The 15,251-nt window shown below is 41.7% G+C and overlaps 1 long non-coding RNA gene across 1 annotated transcript; it reads right to left on the reverse strand.

The window, feature by feature from the left end:
• Positions 1-7,847: 7,847 nt before the first annotated feature.
• LOC138066382 (uncharacterized) lies at positions 7,848-13,333 on the reverse strand. Its single transcript, XR_011139809.1, has 3 exons — positions 13,195-13,333; positions 11,598-11,937; positions 7,848-7,929 (listed from the first exon to the last, which is right to left on the reverse strand). It is a non-coding gene; the product is annotated as an uncharacterized lncRNA (long non-coding RNA).
• Positions 13,334-15,251: the final 1,918 nt, after the last annotated feature.

Raw genomic sequence — 15,251 nt, forward strand, 5'->3', positions numbered from 1 at the left:
AACTATTCTACTAATCTGTTAAAAAAAAAAAAAAAAAAAAACAGAAACACACACACAATAACCTCCAATAGTCACACACAATACACACACACAAACACACACACAATAACCTCCACTCGTCAAGAATGAGAATATACCCCTCCTCCCCCCAGTTTTCTGATATAACCATCCAGACTTAACAAAAAGACTCACTAATTGCAGATACTAATTTAACATATAATTGGGAAGAAAAATTCTGGTTCCATTTTACTTTTGCAATAATCCAACATTTGCTTTACTACAGATGTGACTATAAGTGGCAGAACTGCAGCTGAAGGTAAAACAAACCTGCAAAAAGATATGCTTTTTCCTGTGGTCACACTTGATAGATTTTTTGATTTCACAATGCAGGTCAGTGGGCAGGAAGTAATTATGAAAGGGTCTTCACCCTCTGCTGCATGGTCTTTCAAAAAAAAAAGATCTCTGCCTAGAGATTGCATATCCATGACACTTACTACTAAAGGGGGGGGGGGGCGGTGAGAAAGCAATTTGCTGGACACTCAAACTGGTGGAAAAAACAGGGGAAAAGAAGAGTTATGCCTTATTTACTGTTGTATTGTGAGTTTATTGTTAGATTGTGATGAGGGGAAAGGTGAGGGAAAAACAAAACAAAAAACAGTTATTGGCTTCAAAAAAAAAGGTTGGAATCTTAAAAAGTAGTTTCTTTCCATTTGATGCTAGTAGAGTAATATTAGACACCAGACACCAAAATGCAGCATGAAGAGTTTCAGAACCCGCATGAAGAAAAGTGCCTCCTTTGTAACAGTAAGTGATAGATTCATGGAAACACACACAGGTGACCACTGAGGCCTGACAGGTTACGGGTCAATCTACTTCAGGCAAAATTAAAGGGTTAATTCCTATTTTCTTCAAAAGAAACACGTTACTGGCCTTTGACCTGGCAAAAAATCCTGAAAATGAAAAAAATCCACAAAAATCAATCATTAAGGCTTTTAGTAAAATTTGCTGATGTTACACCCTTGACCTCAACTTTTAATCTATGGTGCTTACAGAAACTGTGACCGCTACCTCTTGTTCCCATGTCCTGACTTGCTGACTTCCTGGTCAACTATATGAGCCAACAGCGGAGGAGAATCACGGAAAAAATAGTGGGGAACAGCTGTACGTGCTTAGAAAATTGCGAACCAATCTTCTGTCTTGTGTGGATCTGCCAACCTATTGAAATAAAAACTTTTCATGGAGATCATTCTCTTGCTGGCTAAGGCCTGACTGTATTCAGAGCTCTGCCTTTCTGCTCAATTCCCAGCAGTCCCGTCCCAATTCTTCACAGCCGAAAGGAAATCCCACCTTACTGACAGATCTCTGGCTTAGGAAGATAATTATCCTTTGCAAAACATGTCTTTATAAAATCGTTGAAAAGCAGATAGAGAGAGAGACTTTTGGGAACAGCAGAGAGCACTGATGTCTCTTCCTTCACCAGCTCCTCAGATTCCTATTGGGAATGCTGGCACAAGCCTGGTATTTTTTGTATAAGCTATTGTTCCACAGGCCCATTCAATGTGCCCAGAAGTCATTCCATTCAAAGGTGCTTGTCAAAAGAGGAGAAAATCCTAAATGAAAGGCAGCCAAAGATACTGCTGGGGGTCTGTACTCCTTCCAGAGGCTTGGTATATCAGCTAACAGGGACTATCTTTGAAGGAGAAGAACATGATCCTGCTCCACTCCACCGGCCACACTTTCCAGCATTGCCAGGGAACTGTCCAGCAGGAGCAGCAGATGCAGCTCGGGAAACCTCTCCCCGGGGCTTTGCAACATGATCCTGCATCACCCCATCAGCTAACATCCGATACACAGCAAAGAAGATAGCATGGATTAAAAGCTTCCGAGGATGCTGCCAGGAGAAATGTGCTGCTCATTTGATACCTACAAATATTCCTATGATGCATTTATGCTTTCACCACTATATGAAAGCTGTTGTAATCAATTAAAGTCTACAGAAGACATAGACTTAAATTAAAAATAAATCTTGCTGGCCGAACATCATTTTTCTTAGAACTTGATTAATCAATCCAAGATGAAAGGCACTGAAGTGTGCTGCTGATAGTGTTACGACAAGAAAAGACCGTGGGCCCAGCTCTCAGCTGAGGTACAAAGGTCACTCTCCATCTCACTGCTTTTCCCTAATACTCTTTACGTTATGCATGTGCAGGGACCATGGCAGAATGGCTTGGTGCTGTGGACGTACTTTGCACACCACCATCCCAGCTGAGGACATTTCTGACCAGCGTACTTTGCCAGAAGCCCTCTCAGAGAACTTTGTTAGTAACGATAATGCACAAAGTCAAAAGAACAGTTTTGCTGTCTGACTCCAGCACTGAGGTCACAGCACGGGCAGGTAGGAAAAATACTATTAGTAGACTGAGCTGAGTAAGACCTAGGATCGCTGCCAGATAATAAACATACATCCCCACAATGCCACAGTAAAGAGTATAAATAGGCCTGAGTTCTGTCTGTAAAGAAAACTGTTAATTTCCTCCAACAGCACATAACTGAAATTTAGTGACCCACAGGATATTCTGGAGATCTTCTGCAAAGATTTGTTCCCACAATTCATCAAGTCTCCACCCTGTCTCATTACTAAGAGATAGTTTAATTGTCAAGGCAAATTATTATCCACTTAGCATTCCAGGTTTTATATTTGGCACCAGGCTCAAAACAACATGTACAGTCCCTACTTCCAAAACTTCTTGAGCTTGGATTGAATTATTCTTTGCCCACAGTTCTTTAAAAGCTTCTATCTGAAAAGTGGCCTCAATCAGCGTCAGAAAAAATCAAGATATTTGTTAATGTGAAATGAAAGACAATTTCTGCTTTAGATCTGGTTCTCCACATTAGCAACAGCACAAGCGCAGCTCTTAAAAAGGCAGAGAGCTCGTCTAACTTCAGAATTCCCTACCTGGAACTTTAGGAGCAGCCCTTCTAGTCCACATAGAGGTACCTGAGCAGGCCAGACGCTTTCAGGAAAGGCACTAATCCTTCTTTAATACAAAAACCCACATTGAAGCACTTCAGGAGACCATGCTTTTTCTAACCTACTGCATGAACTTGGAGGGTTGGTGCAGGAAGACTTAGCTAGTTTGAAGTATCTATTAGGCATGCTGTGTCAATCTTTAACATTCCCTGCATCTTCCAGGGTCAGCCTCTCCTCTTGGCTGCCCGAGACGCTGACCTCTCTGTCCCACTAACCACGAATGGCACGCTAGGTTGCTGCTGATCCACACACCACAGCCGACTGCTCCAGAACCCATTTCCAGTCCTCCCACCTTCAGGAACCAAACCTTCATCTGCTCACCCAGCCACGCAGCTGGGCTCAACACTGGATCAGCCATGCATGCCAGCAACCACACTGCACAGAGCAGAGTCTGACTGCTGCAGCTAGAGTGGAGATGTTTCCATCTCTGACTCTCCCCAATAAATATTTCCTCAGTTTCTCACACATCGCATCGTGCAGCAATTACCCTCCACCATGAGCTTTTTCATTGAGATGTTACTTCACAGGTACAATAAGCGCAGGTCCCAGTCATTAGCAGTACCATAAGATTGACTCAGAGTTTGTCTTTCAACACTGTTTGGACATTCCCAATCTGTGTCGCTGTCCCTGACATTGGCCTGACTCTGCTGAACCAGAGTCACTCTACTAGTTAGTGCTGTAGCTAATTGCTTGTGTTACTCTTTGCACTTGTTACTTCATTGCATCTCTCCACTCGTTAGTCTTTCTCTTTTTTAAGGTCTCCAGAGTGTTGCATTAGCTTACGCTCCTGACTTAGGAATACTGAAATAAATATGTTTAAAAAGCTGCATTATGCAGGAATAAACAGAGGCACAGAAGAGCAAACGGACATTGGGTTGCACAGGGAGACCAAATACCATTCTAATAGCAAGTCTATCTTCTCTGCATTTCTCCACACACACGAGAAACAGAAAAGGCTCCTAAAAATATAATAAAATATAAATATTGTTCAAGGGAAAACTACTTAGAAAAATGCAGTACTTTTAAAAGTAAACATTAATCTGCAAAGTCACTCATGAAGTTGAATACTATGAGTCATGAAGAGGCATGATTAAGGCCATTTCTGCATCGCGGACTCTGTTCCTGTCCCACTAATGTTCAGTTGTTCTGCTCATCATAGCTATATATTTCAAATATTGTATGTATAACCTGGAAACACTGACAGGAGTCATTTTGCTCAGGATGTTAAAAAGCTAGCTCATAGTTTATAGCCAATGTAAGTGCACTAAAGTGATTTTGTCTGCATAATTTTCCCAATGAGCTATACTCTAGAATACTGTTTATGACTTTGGCTTTCAAAAATGTATGTCAATGATAAGCAAGCATAACACTGTATACCCCTTTTTCTTTGCTCCAGTGCTTAATTCTTCTTCTAGAACCATGTGGAATTCATCAGCACTGTGAAGCCCTTGAGGTATGCAGAAATGATGTTATTAATGCTATTAGTGCTAATTAATTCTGCCAAAAAGGCCTCTGCAACTAGTCAAGATATTAGTCTTTGCCAAAACTAACAGATTAAAATAAATTTAAAGTTCTAGGACAAGCCATTCGGTAGTTATAATGAGCCAAAAAGGAGGTTAGGGAAATACGGAAAAAATGAGGTCATTTTTGAACCTTCATACAATGTAAATGCTTTGTCTAATTTGCTTTAAATTTGCTGTGAATTTGCAGGTGGGTTTCTTTCAGTTTGCATGTGTCTGCAGAGGGTCAGTTAGCTGCAGGAACGGCTGCTGAAACAAACAGTGACAAAATTACCGTCTTCATGATAGATATTATACTGCAGCGTAGTATTTCAACACACATCACAGTAAAATAATACTAGTTGTCTCAAAACGCAGACTTCCAATAAATCATTATATAGAAGTCTTATCTAATGCTAAAAGCACAATGCACATACCATGAACATACTAGATGCGAGCATATAAAATACAAAGCACTCAGCTGCAAGCACATTTGCTGTTTTCTGCATAGCACTCACGTTCCTCTGAGACAAGAAACAGGAATGATTTATGTTAGCACCTCTACACCTTTGCAGCAGATTACACTATGTCGTTTGAAGAGGTGACTTTTAACGGTGCCTTGTTACCTTTCCAAGCTGTTCTCCCCAGTCCACCAGGCCCAAGGCTCTTTGCCATTTGGAAAGGCTGATATGATTCTCATACCTTAAGGACCCTGATGGGCAGCTTTACACATTCAATTAAGCCATTCTTTAAACATTCAATTAACTCAATTCTTCTTCCAACAGTAGGTGACTGCACAGGAGGAGACAAGCACATTATCTCAGCGCTTCTCACAGCATCCAGCCAGCTAACCTCTGCATACAAAGAGAAACAAAGGAAAGCTGTGCTTCAGCCAGGCTGATATTTAGGTTTAATCCTTCAGTTCTTCACAAGCCTAAATTTGTAACAGACTAGATACATACCCTGAGAATGGATTACCTCTTTTTCCATGTTAAGTTGGAAGTGATGGAAACAAGAGGGGGAGGCAGGGAAACTGGGAATTTCTACCCTAAAACTTATCGCAGAATGCTCATAAACACACCAAGATTCTCCCAGTCATTTCTGGTCACACCTTACCTGACTTTATTTGCATTTTTTTTGGCATGGTACTGTCAGTTAACCTTCGACATACACTGAGGTGTAACCTGGCCATCCTTGCTCACGTGCACACTAGGTCACACACGCTTTCCCAACAGCTTATATCCATTATTTTATGTGCTTCGCATTTCTGCTCTGCTCAAATGAAGAAATGCCAAAACAAAATCAGCTGCGCTGGCCTGAACATTCTTTTGCAAATGGTTTTCAGTTTCATCAGGTTGTAATGTGTCTCTCTTTCTGGAGACCGCTTTCAGCTCCCCATGAATCCGCCAGTGACACTTACAGCAAAGCACTAAGGGAGCACTAGTCCCTCTAAATTCAAGGTGTCTTGCTGTGAAGAATTTGCTAATTTAGCAAACACCTTGGAAAATTCAAGCAGCCATTGCTTTTTACTTCTAGCCCAGTTTCCCGCCCCCAGAAAAGATTTCTCAGTGCCATTAACGAGCTATACACACCCATCTGAAAACACAACCTGGACTAGAATAGCACCAGTCTTGCTGCTATATCCACTCTGCAGTAAGCAGGGGTGCAAAGATACTCTCCTACTCAGTAAAAACAGCTGAACCAGTGTGTCTATACAGTGAGTGCAATGTGGAAATACTGGCTTACTTGGAATGGCTCTGTAATCAGAGTGAAGAACCTTCTACAAGTTCATGAAAGTTGGTATCTGTTTAATTCATGTTTTCTCAGGTTGAGTGTTACATTCACTTAAGAAAGGTAAATGCTCCCAGAAGGAAGGTATGATTATTCCTTCCTCGGGAGTAATGGAGTGCGTAAAGGGGAGAGGAGGTTGCAGACGGCAGGGTGACACAGGAAGAGAGAGCTGCAGCATGGAAATGGGAGCCTGCAGGTACAGGGGAGACTGAGAGACTGCTGGGAGGAGCAGAGAACAGACAGCCAAGCCTCAGAAGCAAGGAAAAGATCTTCCTATGGACCACAGGGGACTGGGCATAACTTGAAGCATCTCAAAAAAGTCACTGAATTGACTGAAAACAAGTTGGGAAGCCAGAGCCTGATTGTAAGATCACAGTGAGCAGGGGGAGAGTTACTTAGAAATCTTTATTTTATTTCTGTGCTATCTGACCTCATTACTTTGAGTTTTCTTTCTTTCTTTAAAAAGAGAAGTTCTTAAAAGCGTAAGTTCTTCCCAAAAAGCGATTTTTAAATAAAACCTGGTTTCTCTTTTTTCACTTGTCTTTGGTGAGCTTATCTTAAGGGAGAGGTAAAGGCAGATCCATCTGCATGCTCTGGCTGATTTTTACACACCTCGGTTCCCCTCACAAACTGCAATTGCAAAGTCAGGGGAAGGAAGATTTCTTCTGGCTAGAATTTGGCCAGGATACTGGAAGATTTTGCAGTGTAGAGAGGGATATCAAACAGGACCACAGAGCATTTAGATTCACGTCATGCTCATAGCAGAGCATCTTCATCCAGAACATTGGCTCAGTAACTATCGCTTGATAGCTATTCAGATTGCCACCAACAAATTGACAAGAAAATACCCAGTAAAAATTGCAATCAATTTAAAAACATTGGAGACAGAAGTTCTTAGAAATTTCAGCCATTCCACCATCAGCCCCTACACAGTTATGGAATGGATTTGACATCAGTCACAAAATAGTCCCTTCCGAGAGGAAAACAGGGAATCAGGTAGCTGAGCAAGCAACTAGTCCAACTAATTCATGGTCTGGGCTGTGACATCAATCTCTGCTGGTGTTTCAGAAAACTGGGTCTTTGGACTAGATCAAATTCTCGCGCCTCTGGCTAGCTCTATAATCTGTGCTACACAATGAGGCAGAAAATCCTTTCTTCTCAGCTTATGCCCTCAAGTGAAAGGCTTGCCACAACCTTTATAACTCTTCAGTCTACCCAATAAAGCTTCCAGTGCGACTACTATTTATATAAAGGCCTAATCCTTTCTTTTTCCCCTCTTGCTAACTATTTGCCCCAGTAACATGCTGTGACAGAAAATCCCATGAGTTGATTATATGCTCTATTAAAGAGCATTTATTTTCAATGCATTATAAAACTGGTGCTCTTTACATCATTTGCCAGCTTTCTAGTCTCACTCACTTCTTCATTCTGTGCCTTCCCAGATGTATATCTTCCTCTTTCTTCTCCGAGGCGTTCATACAGAGAGCAGAGGACACACAAGCTGATCACTTCTCGTCCTCCCACATCACAGCCTTTCCACTAGAGTAGGTTTAGTTCAGGGAAACAGGCAGGAGCTCTTCCCAGTCCAAACAGCAATGAGATGGCACTCTAAAAGAGCGATGTAAACACTAGGTACACATCAAAATAATCCAGAACAGACAACATGAAGGGGCAAAGTGCTTCTGTATTTATGTTTCATGGAAGCTGAAAGTACTCACTCAGGATAGTTATTAAGAACAGTACTTCCCATCAGGACATACTCTAAATGAAGTGCTACGCCTCTCGATTCTATTACTCTGTTTCTCATGTGTAGGTGGAAGCAGTACTTGTTGAAGTGCATGAAATAAGATTCACTAATGGAAAGTGTTATGTAAGTTCTAAACCTTAATTCTTCTCATGCCATTCCTGAACTCACTGCTGTCACAAAGGATTTTTAACCAGTGTTAAGTTCAATACATCAGGGCCATTACATGATAAGTGTCTTATATCGCATTTACTTTTTTAAACGTATAAACTTATCACTTCCCACGCTGATTCCTTTTATCTTCTTGGTAAAAAGCCAGAACAATGATTTTAATTCCATATCACCTAGCAGAATTCCTCAGCTGTATTTGTCCTATAACAATATGAAAAAATAGCCACTTTATTAAAGTGTGGCCCACGCCTGAGCAAAATTCTGAACTCTCAGAATCAGAGTTGTATACCACTGAGAGGCATTTCTCTAGAAATACAAGTATTTCCAGAAAAGCTACATGAGGCAAAAAATTATGTAGGCTTTTCTATCCTTTTGCATCCTATCTCTTTGCATCAAGGGCTACTGCCAAGAGATGGAAGGAACCGTCCTTCTCATCCTCTCTACTGAGTTGCCAGTCAGTATTTACTGATCATAACTCAACGATGACAATACAGGACAGCTTTTGGGGCCACGTGCTGTAGACTGGATGAGACATGGCTGTGGGATGTGGAGAGAGCTATTTAAAGAGAGGCATCAGAACCTACGATTCCATAAATAGGACAAATGGATCATCGCTACATAAGAGCCTGGGAGAGGCTGAAGCCTCATAATCCGATCCCAAAAAGTGGTTTTTGCCTTCTAATCTTCATGAGCTTCACTTGCAATGACCCCAGTTCATCCAGCTTTAAACAAAAAAATGTAATTGCACCACAATTGCACCATTCTGTGGCCCACTAACTATGGCTACTTAGTCAACACACACAGCAATCACCTAGGTAGACAATCTACAGACTTCACAGCAGTTGTGAAGGCAGGCCGTGTGTTAGCCTTTTCTCTCCTTAACTTGACTTTGAGATGCTTATTTAGAGGATGATTTACTCCATTGCACTGATTTGAAGTGCAGAAAGGCATGTTCTACATTTTTTCTCCTGATGAAAATCCAGCATGTACGTTTTTTAATCAGCCTTCAGATAGAGGCTCTCCATCCAGCTCAGAAGTGATTTCTGTCTTCCACAGGATTTGACTCCTGCAGAACCAGATGTTTCTGCCCTTAAAGTATCCTTTCCCTTAACAGAGAAGATTAAATTCTTGTTCTTGTATAAAGAACAAGGTCAGAGGTTAGAAACAGAGCACCTACAACATACTCGCAAACGAAATTATATATATAAGAAGAATGGAAGAGCTGTTAGATGAAGACTGAAAAAAGGCATAGGAAACTTTAGAAAGAGGAACAGAGCCCTGGTCTCGGAAAGACGGATTCATGGCCTAACTCTTAATCCAAAAGGGCACTAGCGTTTTTCCCATCAACTTGATCAATTTAGCAAAATTCTGTCAAGCTTCTAACAAAGTGCACGTGCACATATGCTGCAGTGCAAGTTTCCATTCTCCATGTGTAATCGTTACTACGGACTGTAAATCGTAGGTTGTCCGCCTAACTTTTTTACCCCAAGAAAACTATTTTTAATGACTATTTTATATTAGCCCTCAGGCACTTACAGCTCTAGCTATGCTTATTTAATGCAGATTATTTGCATACACTACACTGGCAAATAAGTTTTTAAACTTCTTCTTGACTCTTTAGTGCAGTGCTGCTGTAGGGCAGACTGAACAATTACACTTAGTCGCGAACAGGAACTCAGCAGGATTCCAGGAGAACTGATGCAGCTGCTCGTGCATATCTGATAGCCCTGGATAAAGCAAAATAAATAAATAAATAAGAAAAGAAAAGGAAAAGGGAAAAGAAGCCTAGAGCATTTCTAGAAGAAGCAGCAGCAAACCTTTCTTTAGGGAAAAATGGTTTTGAAATCAGCAAGTAGGATTCAACTGACCTGGCGTTTCTGGCATGGGAATGACAGCATTTGCTTAGCTCACTTAGCTGTCAAGCTCATTATGTTTAATTGTGTCCTAGTGGGATAAAGAGATGATAAGCATCATATACTGAAAAATGGAGCGTGTCAGTTAAGGCAAAAAAAATTCCTTTTCCCATCATTCTTTATTGAGTTTATTTTCAGCAGAACTGTGTTTAAAAGTATCTTTAATATCTGCCTTCTCCTCCTTTTGGTGCTTTGGGGTAGCCAAAGTTCTTAATTCCTTTCTGCTGAGAAGTCATTAAGACAAGAGGCTAATGGACAAGCACACTACTTGACAGCTAGGTTTGTTTCCAAGATGTATGACATTTGTTTAGGAATGATTCAAGTTTGAAGTGACAAGAGTAATCGCATAAGGGAAAATGGCATCAAAAGAGCCAAACAGGAAGGGCATCACCCTTCGGTCTGTCAAGGCTTTACAAGGAAAGGGAAGAGGGAAGCACAGCAGGAAGAGTCACTCTTTGCTGGGATCAGACACTCACAGAGTGCATTTAAGAATGAATTTTCCAAATCAGATTTATAATTTTCCTAACCATTCCCCTTATTAATCACTTGAGCCTATGAATCATCTAAGCTTTCCTTCAGTTCTCTGGTATTTTATCTTGTGGGGACTTGCCTTTACAGTGTAATAGGGCCATTAAATATCCACTGCATTTACAGTTCAAATGGAACAAATTCGAGTTCATCTTAAACATGTAATCCTCCATCCAATTATTTTGGAAAATGCAAAGACATTTGTCACGGAAGAAGAGTAGCCAGAACACCTGCCTTGTTCAGTTGTATAGTACAGAGGCGTCTGGCATTTGCTAGCAGATCGCAATGGCACAATCACAGAGGCTGCAGAAGTCAAGACCACCAAGGAGCTTCAAAGGAAGCACAGCACTGTGCTTCCCCAGGTGAGTCGTCACTGCACAGGAAAGATGCTGCTCCAGAGGTTTTGCCGTACTGCATTTCCTCAGAACTCCCCAAACAGCATGGCCTTGGTGCCTTACAAAAAAGGGACCAAAGCTGCATCTCCTACACTTACATACATGCTCTCATCCTCACAGAGCTGGAGAGATTCACTCAAGCAAAAAAGCTTTCTGCAGGAGGGTGACAATCTCTCAGCAAGGTCGTGTTGCAAGGCATAAGCTATAGCTTACTCTCACCTCCTCTGTGGAAGGTGGAATTTGAAAAAGGACTTTTGGGGCACAGAACTGTATTGTTTAGACTTGTTTGTGAGCAGTACATTTTAATGGATGTCTCTAGCTGCTAGGAGACAAGTACAGGGAATACAACTGTTAACAATCGCTTTGTCAATTATTCAAGACCCTTCTCCATCCCAGCTGAAGAAACAAATGATTCTCACACTCAAGGACATGCAGTTCCCTCTCCTAGCAGCAATGGGCTCCTCTCACAGGGAAAAGATTTTTATTAGTTTTTCAAAGGGCCTGGTATAATACTGTTACGCTTACCTCTAAGGCACTGTAAAGAGGCTTGAACTGCTGCCAGCGGGAGGGTTGCGAAGGGAATTCAGAGGCGCTGCGACAGGCCTTCAATTGACTTTACTAGCAGCTTTTACACATCTCTTTGGCGCTCCATTAAAACAGTTTATTCAGTGTTATTCCAATTGCTTTCACTAAAGGCTTGTTTTGTGCTGTTCCAGTTGGACCGCTCTCTCATGCTGGGGCTTCTCCGAGGTTTCAGATGGGGGTGAAAAGCTACTGCAGTCATCCTGCAGGCTGTGGACTGCTTCGCTTTTACGTAAGACCTTTATCTTCATACACTTTTAAGTACTTGTCCTTTGCATCATCCCTATCAAAAAAAGTATACCTGAATTACTGCAGCAATGCTGGAAAACCGGGTATGAGTAAAGGATATATTTTATAAAGCTTTACTATAGACGGGCTACGGAGCTGCTCTATTCAAAGAGAAATATTCTAACTTAGAGCCAACTCTGGAAAAGCCAAAGCCAAAGCTGCAGGGCAACTAGGACTGAGACAAGTTTAACGTGGGGCCTCCTGCTCCTTTAAGAGCCCATTCCAGGAACCAGCTTGAGCGGAAACCTCCCGGCAGGTCAGCTTGCAAGTGCGAGGGCTGACACTCAGCCACCGCGGTTCAGCACGGGGCAAAGCTGCAGCTCCTAAGGAGAGCCAGCTCTCCAGTCACACTCTGCTGAATCATTTCCACTTGGGATCTGCAAAGTTTATGCATTTATTCTAGTCATTTCTTCCCATCTTCCCCATGCCTTCCTCTTCCTTTTTTCCTTTTTAACTGAAAGTAAGCATTTACTTGAAGAAAGGACAGGCCTTTAAACATCTGAAACAGTGCTGTGCTAGACTTCCACTAGAAAACCGCAGTGCTTCCCTGAAGGTTCCTATATGATTAATGAACGTGGGAGCTGTGCTCAAGTTTCACACATTTAGGCTTTCACGTTCTCTGAGCACAAGCTGGATTTTTTCCTTCTTTTTAATTCAAATCACTCAAGACTCATGAGCCTAATGAATTGGTATGACTTTTCTTTCTCCAAAATCCTGTGTGTGTGTGTGTGTGTAAATATATAAAATAAGATGTTTCTTTGTCAGAACTAACCTTTTTTCTAAAATAAAAGCATAAGTATTGTTAGTAAACACTCTGAACTACTACACAGGGCTTCATTCCTTTTATAACCTTTCTGAAGATTCACTTTCCTTGAAAAGTTCCTCAGAGCAAATTCAGAATTTATTTTCAATGACAGCTGGCAGCTCATTGCCAAAAGCACTAACACTCTGCTTGGGGCTGTTCGCATTTTTTGCCATTTGCTCTCCCATGAGTGATTTCGTTAGGGGGAGGACTGCAACTTGACTTTGCGAGCAGCCAAAATACTTGTGAGGCTAAGCAATAACTCAGTTGTCATTTTAAACAATTCCAAAACGTCTGGCTTTGGACTCCACAGTCCGACTGTGAAACAGGCAAATGATGCAACGAGAAAGGAATATTAAACCTCGCTTCCTCTCTCTCAGCTCCCTTGTGAAACATTTAAGGCAAACTCAAATGATTTTCCAGTTGAAGAGAAAATGAGGCATTACTTACACTAGCGGAGCCCAATCTATTTCCCTCAGGACGTGGGGATAACGCCCACTGACATCACTGGAGATTACTCATCTGCCGGGTGGAAGAACAGGAGACAGAGAGATTTTGTGCAGACCGCACGTCTAGATCCCAAAGCTTCTCCTAATTTGTCTTGACATTTCCAGCCATCAGACTGCCTTGCCAAACCACCCGGTTTCTTGGCCTCTCAGCTCACCTGCTCCGCTTTTTATCTTTGCAGTCTTGCCTTCTCGCCGTTCCATTAGCTGATGTTTTTAATGTGGGTTTTACAAACTCTGTAACTACTCAAAGAACCAGCAGAGAGAAAAACAGATGCGCTCGTCATCATGTTCTAGTTTGTTCCAAAAATAATAACCACAAAGACCTGCTTACAAAACAAATAGGTTTAAAAAAATTGGTGATGGTAAAACATCAACTGTTGATTTTTAAGCAGTTAAAACAGCCATCCCTGAAAACAGCTTGCACTTTGATATCAGGAAGATGATCTTTCTGCATATGTAAATATAGGAATAATTGTTTAAAATAGGAGAACTGAACTGGAAAAGTGCCAGGGCAGAGCATGTTTGGCTGCAGATCTGCTTTCAATGAAGGAACATAAGGTGATCAAGGCCTCTAAAACATAAATGAAAAATATGCTTCCTTTTAAGTATCTTTACCTGTAAAAGAGGCTACAAAGGCTGATGATCTTTTCCTTAACTGTGGATCACATATTTACTCTTTTTCCTGAGGATGACTCCTAAAAGTTGAGTTTAACAAACACCTGGAAGTTACCAGGACAGGTAAACCAGAAACATAGACATAGCATTTAAACAATATATTAATAGTTATATTTATTTGGGAGCACAGCCAGGACACAGTGGTTAACTGCAGTCAGTTCCTTACTCCTTTCCTCCTTGCCTTTCTGGCTTTCTCCCATAATCGTCTCTTTGTTCTCTTTCTTTTCACAAGTATCTCTGCAAACTTCCCCTTTCCCGTGGATGTTTCCCTCACGTCTCCCATTTCTGTCTGCTAATTCACCCTTCATCTCTAACACTCTCCTCTACCAACCTTACAAAGCCTACCATTTTAACCCCCCTCTGATGTCTGCACTTCCGGCAGGGAAAGCAAGGCTGGGAATGTCTCCTGGTGCCTATCAGTCATGGAAGTCATGCTCTACAGGACGCAGTCGCTTCAAACAGGATAACATATTTCCACTGCTTCTCCCAGTGAAAAACGCCTCATCCAGTGAAGCGAAAGGGCTCCTTAGGAGGACAGATGGTAGTTCTCCCTGCAAGGCTTTACAGCCCTGCAGGAAGCTCTCACTCATGACACAGATAAGTCAAATAGATCACTTCTTTTGGAGGCCAACGAGGCTGGCATGATCATGTGCAGAGCAGGTAGCCTGCAGGCCTGTTGTTGACCCATAAGTGCTCTGAGATAAGGCCCTGAACTCTTCCTTTTACTTTCCCACTCTAGCTGGTGGGGCCCATACAGGGAAAGGGATCGTGAAGCAATCCTGCCCAGCTGAGCAGCAGCAGAAGCTGGAAGAAACACAGGCACGGGATACCAAGAATACCAAGGACTGAAAGACACACATTCATTCCTTCTTTGAGAAAACAGAGAGGTAAACATGAGCACCACTGGCCTCGAGATACTATAAAAAACCTACTTTCGTTAGGAACACAGTTTGGTAGTAGCAAACCAAGGAGGAACAAGGAGGTTTAAGCAAAACAGTGTTACAGAGTAGAAGTCAAACAGTCAATAACTGGAGATCTAATGTTAACTACTCCAGTAAGGTATAAATTCTGAGCACTCGCTACTTTTTACAAAAAATAATACTTGATTCAGCACCTTTCCCAATGAAAATCTTTCTAAACAGTGTACTGCAAGCAGAGACAATAAAATAAAATACAATGAAAAGAAATGCACCCTGAGGAAAACAGCCATTTTTATGCATACAGAAAGCTGACTAAATTAGTGATTCTAGGACTTCACAGGGCTTTCTAAAATCTAGATATCAGGATGCCTTTAGCAGGCACAGAAGCACAGACGAATGAATG

Source organism: Struthio camelus, chromosome 2 (genome assembly GCF_040807025.1).
Source record: "Struthio camelus isolate bStrCam1 chromosome 2, bStrCam1.hap1, whole genome shotgun sequence".
Lineage (NCBI taxonomy): Eukaryota > Metazoa > Chordata > Aves > Struthioniformes > Struthionidae > Struthio > Struthio camelus.